The sequence below is a fragment of the Phocoena phocoena genome, chromosome 9 (genome assembly GCF_963924675.1).
Source record: "Phocoena phocoena chromosome 9, mPhoPho1.1, whole genome shotgun sequence".
Taxonomy (NCBI): Eukaryota; Metazoa; Chordata; class Mammalia; order Artiodactyla; family Phocoenidae; genus Phocoena; species Phocoena phocoena.
This window is the reverse complement of record NC_089227.1, coordinates 16206925-16225727: the sequence shown is the minus strand read 5'-3', so window position 1 is coordinate 16225727 and position 18803 is coordinate 16206925. Positions and strand designations below refer to the sequence as shown.

At 35.6% G+C, this 18803-nt stretch overlaps 1 protein-coding gene across 8 annotated transcripts in view; it reads right to left on the bottom strand.

The window, feature by feature from the left end:
* Positions 1-18803, bottom strand: part of COG5 (component of oligomeric golgi complex 5) — a 282724-nt gene that overhangs the window by 130246 nt on the left and 133675 nt on the right. The gene's annotated exons all lie outside the window — the stretch shown is intronic.

The window sequence follows — 18803 nt, the reverse complement described above, 5'->3', positions numbered from 1 at the left end:
ATTATTACAGACAAGAACAAAGACAATGCATTTGGAACAAATATCATTTTTAGTCATTATTTATTTCCTAAAAGACAAAGTTAAATACCATGTGTATGCTTTCCTCCCTCTCCCTTTACCTCCTCCTTTAAAGGATAATAACAAAATTTAAAATCTGTTATATTATTAGGGCTTACTTAAAATTTACTCCCAATCCCTACGAAGAGAGCCATGCTGGAACTAACAATAACCCTGTATTTGTTTAGAGAATAAATAAATGAATTCTGCAGAGTCAACTAACGGCTGAGCTATGCAGACTGATACTATTATTCATTATATTTCCTTCCTTCCTTCATTCGCTGAAGCTACAAATATCTACAGAGTGCTTACTATGGGTCTATCTTGCTTCTATGTGCTGGAAATACAGTAGTAAATAAAACCAATTGAGTCTCTGCCCGCATGGATCTTGTATTTACTAAGAAATGTATAAAAGGTAAATGTAAGAGAATATCAGGTAGTGTAAATGCTATAAAGGAGGAGGAAGGGAATAAGAACAGAGAATGATGTGGATTATTATGGAGGGAAGAGTCAGAGAATGCATCTCAGGGTGTTATTTAAACGGAGACCTACATATAATGAAATCTATGGAGGATATGGGGAAATACAGATCTGGGCAGAGGTATCAGTGAAAGTGCAGAGGTAGTAATGTGCTTGGTAGCTAGTGAAAACAGCAATTAGGTCATAATGGTGGCTGGAGCAGAGTGACTGAAGCAGAGAGAGGTAAGCAATGAGGTGGGGAGTAGAAATACCATCTATGAGTAGATTAAGTCCATAGTGATATAAATAGGTTGCTGGATGTGTCACTAAGTAAATGACTGAATTAACAAGGCAGATCTTGTACACCAACATATATGTCCAGGCCCAAATAGCTGAAATTCCTCTTTCATTTATGATTCAGTGTCTATTATTAAAGGTACATAGTTAAAAAGTTAGATTATTTCATTAACATTTTCTTGACTGTTAAGTTTATAAACAACACAAAATATTATTTCTGAAATCTATTGGTGTTAGTAACAGTACATGCCTCAGATACACACACACACACACACACACACACAGAGGCAGAGCAGAATCAACTTAAAGACGGTATCAGGAAACATGGTTGGTGAATACTGATACCCATTTTAGACATTTTTAATATTAAACAAGAAAGAGAAGCAAATGAACATTGTTTCATATTAAAATATGTTTTAATGAAAAATTTTTAACTTGTATGATTATAATAGAATTTTATTCTAATATATACTGTCAATTCTGTATCAATGTACTAACAAAGAAAAGGGGAGAAAATAAACTATTTCATACAAAATTATTAACTGAAAATATGGGGTATAGCACTTTGGTTGTTGTTAGTTCCATTCCATTCATAGTGATTTTTTTTTTCACTTTTTAGTAGATATCAAAAATCAAAATTAGGCAGCTGTAAAGAAATTTCCCCTATCACTATTCAAATGTCTATATAATCTAAGAAAGCATTACCTAAGCAATTTCAAATAATATCTTCACCTTATAATACTAGAATATAGACACAGAGTGTAAAATTGTATTTATTGCCTTTATTATCCTCAAAGGATCTGAAAAGCACAGCTTCTCAAAATACAGGGTTTCAGTAACTTAACAATAATTCTGTAACTTCAATAGCTTACAGTGAATGTACGCTGGAAGTTGTATGTTAACTGAAAACACTTAAAGTCATATTTTACTTGAAAGATCTAGCTAAAATGGAGCACCTTTGTATGTTTCTACTCCAAAAATTACTGATTACCAAAAACTTTCAAAACAGTAACATGTCCAGTGCATTATTAAAGAAGCATCCAATATCAGAATGGCTATCATCAAAAAGACAACAAATAAGTGTTGGCAAGGATATGGAAAAAAGGGAACCCTCATGCACTGTTGGTGTGAATGTAAATTGGTACAGCTACTGTGCAAACACTATGGAGGTTTCTCAAAAAATTAAAAATAATACCATACAATCCAGCAATTCCACTTCTGGGTATTTACCCAAAGTACAAAAATACTAATTCAAAAAGATATATGTGCCCCTATGTTCAGTGAAGCATTATTTACAACACACAAGATATGGAAGCAACCTAAGTGTCATCAATAGATTAATGGATTAAAAAAATGTGGTATATACAATGGAACATTACTCAACCATAAAAAAGAGTGAAATCTTGCCATTTGTGACAACATGGATGGACCCAGAGGGTTTATGCTGAGTGAAATAAGTCAGAGAGAAAAAGACAAAAACTGTATGATCTCATGTATATGTGGCATCTAAAAAACAAAACAAATGAACAAGCCAAACAAAAGACAAACAGACTCAAAGAGCAAACTGGTGGTTGCCAGAGGGGAGTGGGATTGAGCGGTTGGGTGAAATAGGTGAAAGGGATAAAGAATTACAAAATTCCACTTACAAAATAAGTAAGTCACAAGGATGCAATGTATACCATAGGAAATATAGTCAATAATAGAGTAATAACTTTGCATGGTGAGAGATGGTAACAAGACCTATTGTGATGATCATTTAGTAATGTATCTGATTGTCAAAACATTATGTTGTACACCTGAAACATAATATTACATGTCAACTATACTTAAATAAAAAAACATCTAACATAATATTTATAACTATAATTTAAACTACTTATAAAAATTCTAGATGTAATTTTAAGCTTTCTAATTAACATGACCACTTTTTCTATTAATGCCAGTTATTTATATTCATAGTTTAATATAAACTTATCATTTTTTAGTTGGGAAACTACAAAAATGATAATTTTAAATTAAATTCTTTAACATACAGAGGAATGTGCACATTATGTAGGCATAGCTTTATGAAATATCACAAAGTGAACAAACCTCTATAACTACCACCTAGACCACAAAACCAAATATTAGCAGAACCTCTGAATCTTTTGTGGCTTCCCCAACTGCATCTTTCCAAATATTAACACTATCATAATTTCTAACACCATTCTTTAGTTTTACCTGTTTTTGAATTTTACATAAATAGAACCATAAAGTATTATTTTGTGTCTGGCTCCTTTTAGTCAATATCTTATTTGTAAAATTCATCCATGTTGTTGTATGTAGCAGGTGTCGTTTTCACCACTGTGGAGTATTCCAGAGTGGAAATTTACTTTGGTTTATGTATCCATCCTTCTGTTAACATACATTTGCATTATTTCCATTTTTTAGGTATTTTAAATAATGCCACCATGAACATTCTAGCGCACAGCTTTTAGTGAACGTATGTATATGAACTTCTGTTGGCTAAGAGTAGAACTGCTGGATCATATGGTATTTGTATGCTTAGTATTTGTAGATACGGCCAATTTTCCAAAGTGATTGTACCAACTTATACCCTGACCAGAAATAAGTGCTCCCCTATCCTGCCAAAATTTAGAATTATCATACTCTTTCATTTTATCTGTACTTTTGAGTGAGCACTATTGTTTTAATTTACATTTCCATGATGGCTAAGGAGTTATCCCTTTTTGCTTGTTAATTACCCATTTGGATATACTCTTTTGTGAAGTGCATATTCATCTCTCTTGTCTATTTTTCTCTCTTTTTTTTTTGTCCTTTACATATTTGTACAAGTTGTTCATATATTCTGGGTATAATCACTATGATGACTGTATATACTGCAAATATGTTCTCCCACTCTTAAGAAGTCTTTTAAGGCAGAGAAGTTCCTAATTTGAATGCAGGCCATTTTATTGACCTTATTCTCCATGGTTAGCACTTTCAGTATCCTGTTTGAAAAAAATGTTTTGTCCCATCCCACATTCATGAAGATGTCTTTCAATCATGAAAATATCTTTCTTTCATGAAGTTATCCTCCAGAACCTCTATCGGTTTACCCTTCACATTTAGATATACAATCCAACTGGAATTAGCTTCTGCATAATGTGAGACAAGAGCCAAGATGAGTGTTTTTCTGTATGAATATCCGATTGACCCAGCACAATTTATTTGAGAAAACAAAGAAGCAAATGATAATCTTTCTCTCCTCAATCTCAAGGGTTACCTCTACAATAAGTCAAGTTTCCATTTATGTGTTTTTGTTTCTGGACCATCAATTCTGTGCCATTTCTCTGTCCTTACACTAATTCACCTATGTAAATTATTGTAGCCTTAAAGTAAGTTTTGATAGTCCTCTGCCTCTGTTCTTATCAATTTGATATAGGCTACTCTTGGGTTCATGGTACATCCATATAAATTTTATAACAGGCTTGACAATTTCCATTTAAAACAAAAAGGCCTGTGGAACTATGGGTTTGCACTAAGTCTACACATAAAATTAGAAAAAATGGAAATCTTTGTAATATTGAGCTCTCCAATCCATGAATATATTATCTCTCTTCATTTATTCAGGTCTCCTTTAATTCCTCTTAATATTATTATAGTTTCTGTAAAGGGATTTTACATATCTTTGATTTTTATTATTCCTACACATTTGATGTTTTTTGATATTATAAATAGTAATTTAAAATCTTTCTGTTTATCTGTTGCTATTATATTAAAAACACCACTGATTTTTCTAAATAGAATTTTACCAAACTTTCAAAACTCAGTCATTAATTACTTTATTTGTAGATTGTTTTGGATTTGCTATACATAAGATCATGTTATCTCTGAATAATCTTTATTTTTTTCCTTTCTAGTCCTACATTTTATTGTCTTTTTTTTTTTTTTTTTTTTTTTTTTTTGCTGTATGCGGGCCTCTCACTGTTGTGGCCTCTCCCGTTGCGGAGCACAGGCTCTGGACACGCAGGCTCAGCGGCCATGGCTCACAGGCCCAGCCGCTCCGCGGCATGTGGCATCTTCCCGGACCGGGGCACAAACCTGTATCCCCTGCATCGGCAGGCGGACTCTCAACCATTGCACCACCAGGGAAGCCCTTATTGCTTTTTCTCATAACCCTGGTTAGGAGAGTCAGTAATCTGCTGAGTAAAAGTGATAAAAATGGATTAATGAAGTTCTATTCTTGGTCTGCTAAGAGTATTTTTACACACAGATTGATGCTGAACTTTATTAAATGCTTTCTCTCTTTGTATGTGTTGAGATCATCAATTTTTTTCCTTTACTGAAGAAATTACATTACACTTCTAAACAAAAGCCATCTTGGTCATGATAAATTACCCTTTTTAGATATCCCTGAATTACATTTGCTAATAGTTTGTTTAGTATTTTTGCATCAATTTTCAAGAAAGATAGCTATTAAATTTTCTTCCCCATGATATCCTTATCTTGATTTCAACTTTATACTGGCTCCATAAAATAATCATGTAAGCATTGCCTCTTTTTCAATTCTTATATAGAGTTCATGTAACATTAGTTTATTTACATGCATGTGTAGTCAGTTAAGTTGAGATGAGGTCATACTGGATTATGGTGAGCTCTAAATCCAATGACTGATGTCCTTATGAGAGAATAACACACTCAGAGACACACACAGTGAGAAAGGTCTCTTGACAAGAGACAGAGAATGGAGTGACACAGTTAACAAGTCATGGAACTTCAAGCACTGATTGGAGCCACTAGAAGCTAGGAAAAGACAAGGAATGATTCTTCCTTAGAGCCCTCAGAAGGAGACTGACCCTGCCAACACCTTAATCTGGATTTCTAACCTCCAGAACTATGAGAGAGATTTCTAACCTCCAGAACCTGTTGTTTTAAGTTACCTGTTTGTGGTAATTTGATATAGCAGCCCTAGGAAATCAATACAGAGGGTTAAGAGCAACAGGAAAAAAATACATATGCTTGGGCTTCCCTGGTGGCGCAGTGGTTGAGAGTCCGCCTGCCGATGCAGGGGACACGGGTTCGTGCCCCGGTCCGGGAAGATCCTACATGCCACGGAGCGGCTGGGCCCGTGAGCCATGGCTGCTGGGTCTGCGCGTCCGGAGCCTGTGCTCCGCAACGGGAGAGGCCACAACAGTGAGAGGCCCGCGTACCGCAAAACAAAACAAAACAAAACAAACAAACAAAAAATACATATGCTTGCAACCCAAATATCCATTGAATGGATGAAGAAAATATGTATTCATATGATGAAATATTACTCAGCCTTAAAAAGGAAAGAAATCCTGTCACATGCTACAACATGGATGAACTTTCAGCATATTATGCTACGTGAAAAAAACCAGTCACACAAAAAATTACTGTGTGATTACATTTTATGAAGATAATATTATTTATATATTATTTATATGAAGATTGTACATATGGAGACAAACTCACAGATAGAAAGTAGAACAGTGGTTGCCAGGGTCCAAGGGACAGACAGGAATAGGAGTTGTTGTTCAATGGACACAGAGTTTCAGTCCAGTGAGATGAAGAGACTTCTGGAGACTGGATGAGCATTAATGTAAATGTACTTAACACTAATGAACCCTGATGGTGGTAAATTTCATGTTGTGTATTTTATCACAATTTAAAAAACACATATGCTTGGATTTCATCTCCTTTGATAGGTTTAGGAATGAGGCCAAGGAATCTGGATAACTGTGATAAACCTAATTTTTCTACTGCAGTCATCCAGTAAGGACCTATTATGAACCAGGCATTACTTTAGGGGCTTGATACACGTGAGGTCTAATCCTCCCCAACAAAACATGCAAAATAGTTGTACTGTTCTCTACTGAAAGACAGGGAAACTGAGGAATAGAGAAGTTAGCCGAAGCTCCAAGACAACAAAGAATAAATGGCAGAGCAAGGATTCAAACATTAAAATGTCTGCTTTTAAAGTTCATGCTTTTTCCAAATAACAATGGTTACTTGCAAATAACTGTTAGCACCAATTAAAGTCTGATTTTCTTTAAGCAGTAAAATAAAGTTTAAAAGTAAGTAAGAATGACCAATAAATGCTATCTTCTTACTTTGCTAATAAGTAAGGACATTTTTTAAAACTTCACTATCTGCTATCATCACTTCATAAAAGGAAGGTTATTTAAGTAACAAGAAAAATAGGGAGGAAGTTCTCAGAGTAAGTCACTACCTTGTTTTTATTCTGAATTTTAATGAGAATTGATAAAACCTCAGCATGATTGCTACCAACGTACAAGTCAGTGTCGGGAAACCTATACTTATGTTACCTTTCTGTACAAATGAACAGGTTGGCCAATCTTGCTTGCATACAATATCCTCAAGTTTAAAGTCTCTCTGAAAACTGCCCATGAAGAAATTCCTTCTTTCCTAGTACCCTGGGCCACTGTGTTCTCTGGGAAGTTTAATGGTTTTAATTCAGCGACAAATAGTTAATCAATTCCTTGCCTCACTCACCAGGCTCCCCATTCTCTGCTGCAAATCCCAACTTTAGCAGAGTTTAAATCAGTAAAATCATAAATTGCCCTTAACAGGATCCTCTTTCTCATCCCACAGGTAGTCCTTGCAAATACAATGCGAACACTTCAATTCACTGCTCACCTTGGAACTGCCTGCTTTGTGGGCCTATTTTCTCAGTGCTCCGGGATCAGCTCTAGGACTTCTCTGTTTCCTTACACCACCTACCCAACCGCCCATCTTTACAAAACCAGACCCACTCTCGGTACTTTGTGCCCTTGCGAGGTCTGCATTCATTGCCATGTCCCACCCTGATCTGTGGAAACAGTATACTACATGGAGATGCCTTCTCCCCTAGATAGTAATGCTTAAAATGGCCTTCATATCCATTAATTTTCTTTTGTCAACAGAACATAAGTAGAATAACTATTACAATGCTCATTTCACAGTTAGGTAACTAAGGTACCGAAAGGACAGGCCCATAGCTGGATACTGGCAGGCCAGTTTTAGGCCTCGGCCCCTTCACTCCCTATTCTATACTCTGCAACAGGTCATCCTGTCACCACTTGTCTCTAAATCTCCAGATATACCAGTTTTGCAGGTATTTGTAAGAGATCTCAAAACAAAATAACCACATTTGAAAAAGACCACACTTTCTAGAAAGAGATAAACTACTGAAAAGGTAGCAATGTCTTCTAGACAATGTCTTCTCTTTAAATGAGAGAGTCAATATTCTAGGAGCAATTTTTCTACAAATTGTCACTGTGACCTTCAATAAATCACTTAACTGTATATGAAATTTCCCAACTTCAGAAACTGCAATATAAAATGAGATGAAAGACCAGGTAATAGAGTAGATCTACTTCATAAGTAGATAAAGACTTGATTTCTACGTCTTCAAAAACATTTCGGGAGATGGCACAACCATTTGCTTTTTAAACTAAAATTATTTCTTTTGCTTTGGAAACAAATATGGATGATGTCATTTTTTTCTTTCTTTTTCAACAACTCTGTAGCATACACGGGAGGAAACTAAAACCGCACAAGAGTACAGTCAGAAAAGAAGCACAGTTGTTTAGGATCCCTAAAACGCTTGCCAGAACAGGAACACTGGGCTTCCCTGGTGGCACAGTGGTTGAGAGTCCACCTGCTGATGTGGGGGATGCGGGTTCCTGCCCTGGTCCGGGAAGATCCCACAAGCCACAGAGCGGCTGGGCCCGTGAGCCATGGCTGCTGAGCCTGCGTGTCTGGAGCCTGTGCTCCGCAATGGGAGAGGCCACAACAGTGAGAGGCCCGCGTACCACAAAAAACAAAAACAAAAACAGGAACACTGTAACCAAAGCAACAGCTGGCACTCAGCTAATGGAACAGAGAGATAGCAAGACTGCTGTAAATATTGTGCCATAAAATAGCAAGCAATGTTCTTGCATTAACTAAGCTATAGTTAATAAGAGATGACCTCTGTGAGCATAAATACAGTATTAAATCAAAAGTCTGATAGGATTTTAAAAGCTTCATATAATTGAAATTAGAAATGGAAAAGGTGACAGAATTTGATTTAATTAGAAACAAAATGCAAAAATCACATAAATGTTCAAGACCAGGATGCCACTCTGCAAGGATCAAATAATCCTTGTATCACAAAGACTAATGATCACATTTTACTTTTTCCCCTAATGAACTAATTCTTTAGCAGTTAAATTCTTTTTATTTAGGTTTCACATACAAAAGAATACAATGAGCCAAGGGAAGGAAAAGGACAAATAAAAGAAGATAAAATTTCCTGCTGCTATTCTGCTATTTTGGTTATTAGGAGGTTTCAGGACTACAGTATTTCTTCAAGGTTTGATTAGTAATCCATTTCATACTCAATTAAAATAAGACAAAAAATAAGTACCCCCAAAATCACATTAAAAGGGGGGAGTGATGGAGAAAGGTGGGGAGGGAGATGGAGAGGGAAATGATCTACAAGTCCCCAACCCGGCTTCCCGAAAAACATAGAGGTTATAGTGAGAAAAATGCAAAGTCAGTTCAAGCAAAAATTCAAAGAACAGGTAACTTCCACTATATAGATAATCCTTACTGCTGGGGGGGGAAAAATAAAAGCTTATTATTTTATTTTTTTATAGCACAGAAAGGATACAGATCTAAGAATTTTTATCACAAAGAAGATAATTCTTTAAACCACTACCTCCAAAGACTACGTATTTAATAAAATTAGGCTAGCTTTCAGGTAAATTTAAGACAATAAAAAACATAGCACCTTGGGCTTCCCTGGTGGCGCAGTGGTTGAGAGTCCACCTGCCGATGCAGGGGACACGGGTTTGTGCCCCGGTCCGGGAATATCCCACATGCCACGGAGCGGCTAGGCACGTGAGCTATGGCCGCTGAGCCTGCGCGTCTGGAGCCTGTGCTCCAAAACGGGAGAGGCCACAACAGTGAGAGGCCCGCATACAGCAAAAAAAAAAAAAAGCATAGCACCTTAATCATGCACAATAACTGAAGAATTCTAAGATCCAAATATTTTATTTCTTCAGAATAGTGTTAATAAATTCACAACATCTTATACATGACAAGTATATCATAGGCCAAAATACTTAAGGTAGTTTATAGTAACTGTGTGCCCTAACATGATACATACACTGGACACTTTTTTTGAATCTATGACATGTCTAAAACACTGAAGACTTAATGGAGCCCCATGGGAGATTACAAGTACTGAAGGAAGAGAGAATCGCATTAAATAACGTAATTTAAAGGCAAGAATTATATTAGCTACCTCGGTTGTGATCCAGAGCTTACCAGTGGCTTTTCTGATTCAATAGCATGGAGCCCACTAATGCTTGATATGTACTTCTCAGCTAACCTAATAAGATTATATCAGAACCTGTTAACTATCAGCAGTCAACAGTGCAAAACCCAAATGAAATTAAGAAACTAAGAAGAACATTTAATAGTGCAGTATGATCTTATCAACCAAAAATCACCTTTATTCTAGCCCTTTTTGAAAAGCAGCAGAAAAAAAGAAGAGCTATAAAAAGGCACGGGGAAAATGAGAGGAAAAAGAAAAAGAAGGAGACAAAAGAATGAAAGTGAACATGCATTGTAAGAGGAAGGTTCTACAAAAAAAAGAAGTAATAACACCAAGAGCCTAAAAAATGGAGAAGGTAAAGAGATGATCAATATACAGAAAAAGGTTCTTTTAACTTCCAAATTCTTTATAAAATGAACCTTGAGAGCATAGTCTATATGAATCTACAGTTTGGCATTAAGTAAAAGTTTTTAAATGATGCCAATACTTAGAATAATATTCCCATCCTATAAGATAATACTTCAAGGACACTAAAAATGTGTTTAATAATAAAATGAATTTTATAGGAAAATAAAAGTAATCATGAGACATGAATGTTTCAAGCACCTAAATCTCACTCTGTCAATATAAATTTTTAACTTAAATGTATATATGTGGCTTACTTTTTCTGTTTTTTTTTTTTTTTTGTGGTACGCGGGCCTCTCACTGTTGTGGCCTCTCCCGTTACGGAGCACAGGCTCCGGACGCGCAGGCTCAGCGGCCATGGCTCATGGGCCCAGCCGCTCCGTGGCATGTGGGATCCCCCTGGACTGGGGCACGAACCCGCGTCCCCTGCATCAGCAGGCGGACTCTCAACCATTACACCACCAGGGAAGCCTATAGCTTACTTTTAAATAAAGCAATACAATATAATAATTCTAGTCATTCTGTGCTTTACCAAAGATATTTATGGCAGGCATTATTAGGTATTCCCTAAAATTCATTCCCTCCTTCTTTCTTATTACTAAAATCCTAATTTTCTCCAGGTGTGCACTGCAACAGGCAATAGTTCTTGAGTAGCTTAAGCCAATGTTTACAGTTCTGTTCCTCTTTCCAGATACTTGCTTTCATAGTCCTCCTGACAGTTGGGGTTACCATGAGACCCATATCTGGTCAATGAGACATAAGGATAGGTCCACTGGAGCAATTTTGAAAAAGGATTTTGTAATGCTGCCTTTTGGCTGGCAGCTGGCACTGGCCCATCTCCACTCCGTGAACATGGATTAATGTCTGCAGTGTGACAGCTATCTTGTGACCATGACGTGACAAGCAAGGGGACACTAAGGAAGGCAGAATGGAAAGAAAGACCTGCATGCTTGTGAAGCAGGCTGAAACAATATTAGCACCACCCACATCCAGACAAATCCCTATCTATTTAAGCCACTGTTGGTCTAGCTTGTTGTTATAGCACTAGCAGTCGCATCCAGCACCAAACTGATTAAAACACAATATATAAAAATACATGAGGGACTTCCCTGGTGGTCCAATGATTAAGACTTTGCCTTCCAATGCAGGGGGTGTGGGTTCGATCCCTGGTGGGGGAGCTAAGATCCCACATGCCTCGCAGCCAAAAAACCAAAACATAAAACAGAAGCAATATTGTAACAAATTCAGTTAAGACTTTAAAAATGGTCCACATCCAAAAAAAAAAATTCTAAAAAAAAAAGAACAGAAACACGAATCTATAAGAATACTTTAAAAAAAAAAGAAAAACAAAGGAGAACAAAAGTATGCCTCATTTGCTACCTTGGGTAGTGACTTATATAAACTCATTACTCTGTAAATTGGTAATAAAAATGCAAAATTTAAACATTTATCCATCATTTTAAAAAGGAACTGCAGTTCAGGGTAACCAAATATCCTTAATTAATGAGTGAAAATTCTTCTTTACATAAGAATCACGGCTAGCAAATATAAACTAATAAGAAAAATAGAAAATGACTTTTTCACAATCTCTGTTGAAAAAAATAAAAAGATTTAGGCAAAAATCATCAACAGACATTAAAACCATTAGTAGAAAAACTGACAGAGAATTAATTATTCTCAAGGTGCCAAAATATATGCAAATTCACAATGAAGTAATTCAGTGAAGGAAAAAAATAATCTTTTTCAACAAAAGGTACTCGAACAACTGAATATGTCTATGAGGAAAAAAATGAACCTTACACTGTATATAAAAATTAAACTTAAAACATAAAATTATAAACTTCTAAAGGAAAACATGGGAGGAAAGCTTTCCAACTTTAGGGTAGGTAAAAATTTCTTATATAACATGCATATGAAAACATGCATAAACCGGCCTTTAGCAAAACTAAAAAATTTTGCTCTTTGTAAAAGATGATGTCTTTTGAAAAAAATTAATAAAGTTAATAAAAGCCTAGCAGGACTGATCAAGAAACAAGAAACAGCAACAAAGATACATTGTACAGAATAGGGAAATATAGCCATTATTTTGCAATACATTTAAAGAGAGTATAATCTATAAAAATATTGAATCACTGTGTTGCATGCCTGAAACCAATATATTATAAATCAACTGTACTTCAATTTTTTAAAAATTTTTAAAAAGAAACAAGAAACGATCCAAAATATAAAAATAAAAGACAATTTCAAGGGGGAAAACAAGGCAGCATTATTCCTAATAGCCAAAAACTGTAACCAACTGAATGTCCATCAACCTATCAAGACATAAACAAAGTGAGTAGATCCATAGGCTGGAACATTACTCAGCAGTAAAAAGGACTATCTGTACTTGCAACAACACAGATGAACCTAAATAAAATACTGTGCTAAATGAAAGAAGCTAAATATGTAAGATTACCTACTGTACGGTTCCATTTATATGACACTTTTAGAAAACAGCAACTCTATAGACAGAAAGCAAATCAGTGATTGCCTGGGTTTGGGGGTGGGAGGAAGAACTGACTGCAAACAGGAAGGAGGGAAATGTTTTGTGGTGATAGCAGTTAAAAAAAAATCTGGGTTGTGAGATGGTTGCACAAATGTATAAATTTAGTAAACTCATCAAACTATATGCTTAAATGCACAAATGTAAATTACACCTCAATAACAATGCTAAAAGAAAAAAAAGCAAGCCATAGGATGGGAGGAAATATTTACAATTCACATTAATAACAAAAGACTGGTACCCAGAATACATTAAGAATTCTTACAAATCAATAAGAAGACAATAAAGTCTTTAAATGTTAGGCAAAGACCTTTCACTATTAGGCATTTGAAAAGTTGGTCACATCAGCAATCAAGAAAAGGCAAATTAAAACTACACTGAGAATCTACTATACCCCCATTAAAACGGCTAAAATTTAAAAGACTGACAACATCAAATTTTGGTGAGGATCTAGAGGAACAAAAATTCTAATCTACTGATATGGGAATGTGAAATGACAGAACCACTTTGGAACTAGCAGACTCTATAAAAAGTAAACATATCATTCTTTGCAAAAACCCAACCATTCTTTGCCTTAGGTATTTACTCAAGAAAAAGGAAACATGCTGAGACAAAGCCATGTATCTGCTCATAGCAGCTTTGTCTGCAGTATCCCTAAACTGGAAATAACCCAAATGTCTGTCAACAAGTGAATAGATAAATGTACTTCAATATAATGTAATGCTAACTACCAATACAAATATGACCAAACTACCAATATACAGAACATGAATCAATCTCAAAATAACTATGTTGAATGGATAGAGCCACACACAAGAAAGAACACACTGTATGACTCCAATTATATAAAACTATGGACAATGCAAATTAATCCATAGTGATGCAAAGTGGTTGCCTGGTTCTTCATTTTTTTCCAAACTACAAAATAAAAATTTTAGTATTTACTACTCTAATAAAAAGCCAACATAAGATTATCTAAATTGAGTAAAATAAAATAGAGTTAACCAAGTACAAAAGTTCTGAATTTTTGAGAAACGGAAAACAACTTACACATAGATTAAAGAGTGATTACCAAATTTTAACCAAAGAGTAGTGACAGAATTCTATATGACATACAATGGAAATTCAGTCAGTTGATGAAAAAATTATTCACAGTTCAGTGACCTGAAAAACTATGGAATGCAATAACACCAAAAGACCTTAAGGCTGAAAGCAGACAGTTAATTAGATGTGAATCTACACTGCAAGATAGCAATAAAATAACGAAGCAACCAATGTTACTGTGGGTTGTTCATGAAAGAGACTATGTCAAAGAAAAAGAAAATAACATGACTGGGGCTTCCCTGGTGGCACAGTGGTTAAGAATCCGCCTGCCAATGCAGGGGACGCGGGTTCGAGCCCTAGTCCGGGAAGATCTCACATGCCGCGGAGCAACTAAGCCCATGTGCCACAACTACTGAGCTGCGCTCTAGAGCCCGCGAGCCACAACTACTGAGCCCACGAGCCACAACTACTAAGCCCGTGTGCCACAACTACTGAAGCCCACGTGCCTAGAGCCCATGCTCTGCAACAAGAGAAGCCACCGCAATGAGAAGCCCATGCACCGCAACGAAGAGTAGCCCCCGCTTGCCACAAGTAGAGAAAGCCTGCGCGCAGCAACGAAGACCCAACGTAGCCAAAAATAAAATAAATTAATTTTAAAAAGAGGAAAGAAAATAACATGACTGTATAATATAGAAACAAGAAATATATTACCACTTTACATTTGGCATAAAACAAAAACACAGAGAAACACCATATGATAATTAAAATATTGCAAAAGAGGAGATGGTGCTGGGAGGAAGAAAAGATGGAAGGAAGGAAAATCGTAAAGCGCCCACCATGAAGAAAATACAACCATTTAAAGCACACATTTAATGTCCTTAAAGGGCAGGATAGCAAATATTTTAGGCTTTGGCGGCCACATAGTATACATATGGTCTCTGCTGTATACTGCTCTTTCGGGTTTTTTTCCCCCAACCATATAAAAATGTAAAAACAATTAGTACTTGAGCCATACAGAAACAGTCCACAGACTGTACTTTTGCCAATCCTTGATTCAGAATGTTAAATAACAGTTCAAATTAATTCCCACTCAAAAAAATATTCAAAAAATAGTAAGCACATGCTAAACAAGACTAATTAAGCTTTAGGGAAAACATTTAGATGATCAGTTGAAAATCTAAGGAAAGCTAACAGTGATAAGAGCAAACAGGTGAGGGGCAGGTGGCAAATTATCCACTGAGGCTGGTAAAATAAAGAAAACACATGAAACCTCTAGATCTGTGTAACTTGAAGAGCTCTTACTATAATCACCCTTTACATATTTTTTAATTGAGGTATAATTTACATACATTATATTAGTTTCAGGTATATAACATAATGATTTGATATTTGTATATATTTTAAAATGACTACCACAATAAGTCTAGTTAACATCTTTCACCACACATTGCTACAAAAATGTTTTTTCTTGTGGTGAGCACGTTTAAGATCTAATCTCTTAGCAACTTTCAAACATACAACACAGTATTATTAACTATAGTTGCCATGCTGTACATTATATCCTCATGACTTATTTATTTTATAACTAGAAGTTTGTATCTTTTGGCCCCCTTCACCCATCTCACCCATCCCCTCAAAGTATTTATTGCGTGTCAGGAAAAATGCTTTGTACAAGAGTTGAAAAATTACTGGAACTTTATATTTAGTAAATGCAAAAACACTGGGAACAAATATACAAAAGGAGTTTCTGTAGATTCAAATGATGAGATCTGTTGTAGAATTCATGAGACCAGCCAGGAAAACTAGCAGCTAACAATAGGAAAGCTAGACCTCTTAAAGCAGATATTCAGCTTGACAAATCAACTGATATTGAGTCTACTATTGGTGTTTGTTGGGCACATAGAGAAGAAAAGGATCACAAAAGACCTGCTGCATGCTGAACTCTACCATAACTAATCAACAGAGTCAACTTAGCCAGGAAGTTCCTTTTGAAGTTTGAGAAAATGCTTAACTTCCATAAATCTTCAACACAACACATTTGAATTGGTACCCTCTCTGTGCTAAAAACAATTCAGAATTTTTAACTACAAAAGTAAAAAGGGTTCATAACATCATAATCACTTCCTGTATGCTATGTAGACATTTATTTAGTGAACTTCAATTCTACTTTGTCATCTTAGAGAGACTCTGTCTAGATCATGCTATCATGGTACTTTTAGCTGACAACTGATAAGCACCTGTACTCTGTGTGGACCTGACAGAGGAGGCTTTCTGACTTAGGGAAAAGGCACGTTCGTGGATGTTTGCCTCCCAGTACTGACAACAATTACAACAGGGGAAATTACAGTCCAGCACAGAGCTGAAAGACCCTCTTCCTTGACTTTTAAAGACATATAAGCACATCATCTTCCTCCATCCTGGAACCTCCAGAAAGCCCAGCACTTGTTTATTGGAAAAGCTTATAATTCACAAGTTAAAGCCATCTTTCTAATTAAAATGTAATCATTTCACTGTGGGGGCCTGGTATCTATGGTGATGCAGGAACTCATCCAGATCAAAATCTCTGTCACCTATTTTTGAAAGCTAGTTACAGCTTGAGGTAATGGAGTCTGTTGCGATCTTGAAAATACTGTAAGGTTCTCTCTTTCTTTGTCTGGCTTCTTTCAATGAAAGATTCTCAGGATCAGCAAAAAAGAGAAATAGGAATCAAGGAAGAGCTGTAGATGGTCCCAATGTTTGGGACAAACACTGCCTGTCGAATTGACGAATGTTTTTCTAATGTGATGATAATGGTATGCTTCACCAGAAGATGAACTCTGGGTCATCAATCCTTCCAAACATTGTGTAAAGAAAGTAGCAGTGGTATCACTACAAACCTTTTCCATATAAACTTAATATGGCTTTGTGAAGTCAGAAGTTTACTTATAATTTTCTACTGTAAGAAGAAAAAACAGTTCCTTAGTATCTAAATAATTATTTAGTTTATGTCTTCCAAGACATAAATTTTGTAAAACTGTAGTGGAGACTTTGTAAGGCTACAAAGCTATTAAAACCTACAAATGAATACAGCACATTTAAGCAATTAACTAGAGAAAAAACAGTAATGATCAAAAACAAGTTATCTGCATTTATTTAAAAATTTTTGGTTTTGGAAAAAGAATGCTACAAAAAGAAATTACACTCATTTTCTTTTAGTAAATTTAAGTTTTACAATTAATTGATATTGAAAATGACGGTCCCAACTATATACTCAGTAAAAGGAGATCACTAATATTTTTGAGAAACCAAATTAATGTCAGAAGTTGATTATTAAATGCAAGTAAGGACATGTGAATTTTTCAAAAGTTCCTTGTGTACTGAACATCTCTATTCAGGTTATGAGCCTATAAACTATGAAACTGTGTAATATTTCATGAATGCAATATTACTTCAAAATTAAAATGCTATTGTTTTAGTCTATATATATAAAATAAATATTAACAATATACTTAACTATTTCAATTGTTTATTATAAATGGGAGAATATATTTCGAGAAGCAAACAGATATAAGCTGCAGCATCTGTTTTAATGGGAAGTGGAAAGAGTATTCCAGGCATAAAAAGAACATGAAAGCCCTAAAGGAGGAAGGAAAATGGGCATGTGAAAAACTAAAAGAAAGTTTGTGAGACTGAGAAATAGAGAACACAGGGGAGAGTGGCATAAAAGGTGTATATTTACATGTTGATGAGAAGAAACAAAGTAAAAGACACAGGATGAAGATATGAGAGACAGAAATATAAACAAGATAAGAAAACGGGATCCAGAGTACAGGTGATGTGAGAGGCACCTCTGTGAAGCAGAAATTAAGGGCATCCGCCTTAGTTGGTATGTGGGGTGAGAGGGTAAGGTTAGTGGAAAGTGGAGAGTCTAAAACAGTCATTTCAGAGAATGGAAAAAAGAAAGTTGGCCAGAGAAACATAAAAATTTTGAGGAACTGGTTAAGATTAGTCATCACATGGAAGCTTCCCAAAGAAATTTTAACACTTTAAAAATTCCTTTTTCAATATAAATTGCTTCACAAATTGTCAAATGATTTAAAATGTAATTATTTAACAAAATTAGAATAAACTGCTTGGTTCTATTGAAGAAAGGGGGGGTAGCAAGCACTCCAGACCATGACTCCACCGCTTGCTAGCTGAGTAATCTACAGCTAATTTCTTAACCTTTCCAGGCCTTTGTTTCCTTAACTATAAAAAGTGGATAATTATATCTTCCTCACATATTTGTCACTGTGACTGAGATAACAAATGTAAAGTGACTAACACAAAATCCTGGCAGAGAGGAGGCATTCAGTAAAGGTTAGTTTCATCCTTAATTCCCAAACTGCCTGCTGACACAGCTGGATGACACCTCTGACTTGTTGCTTTCTAAGAGGAAAAGGAAAGAGGCTCCAAAACATAGGCTCTTTCCACTAAAACATCCTGCTTCCCTAGAACATTATCTCAGGGACATCATTACTGATAAGGGTTTAATCTCCTCAGCTCTGCAAAGCCAGAAACCTGACTTTGTGAAAATAATGCAGAGTACCCAGGTCTGAGGGAGACAGACACACATGACTAAATTCAGAAATAAATGATGTTATAAACACGAATATCAATTTACACATGATAAATATTGTTAAAATTGTG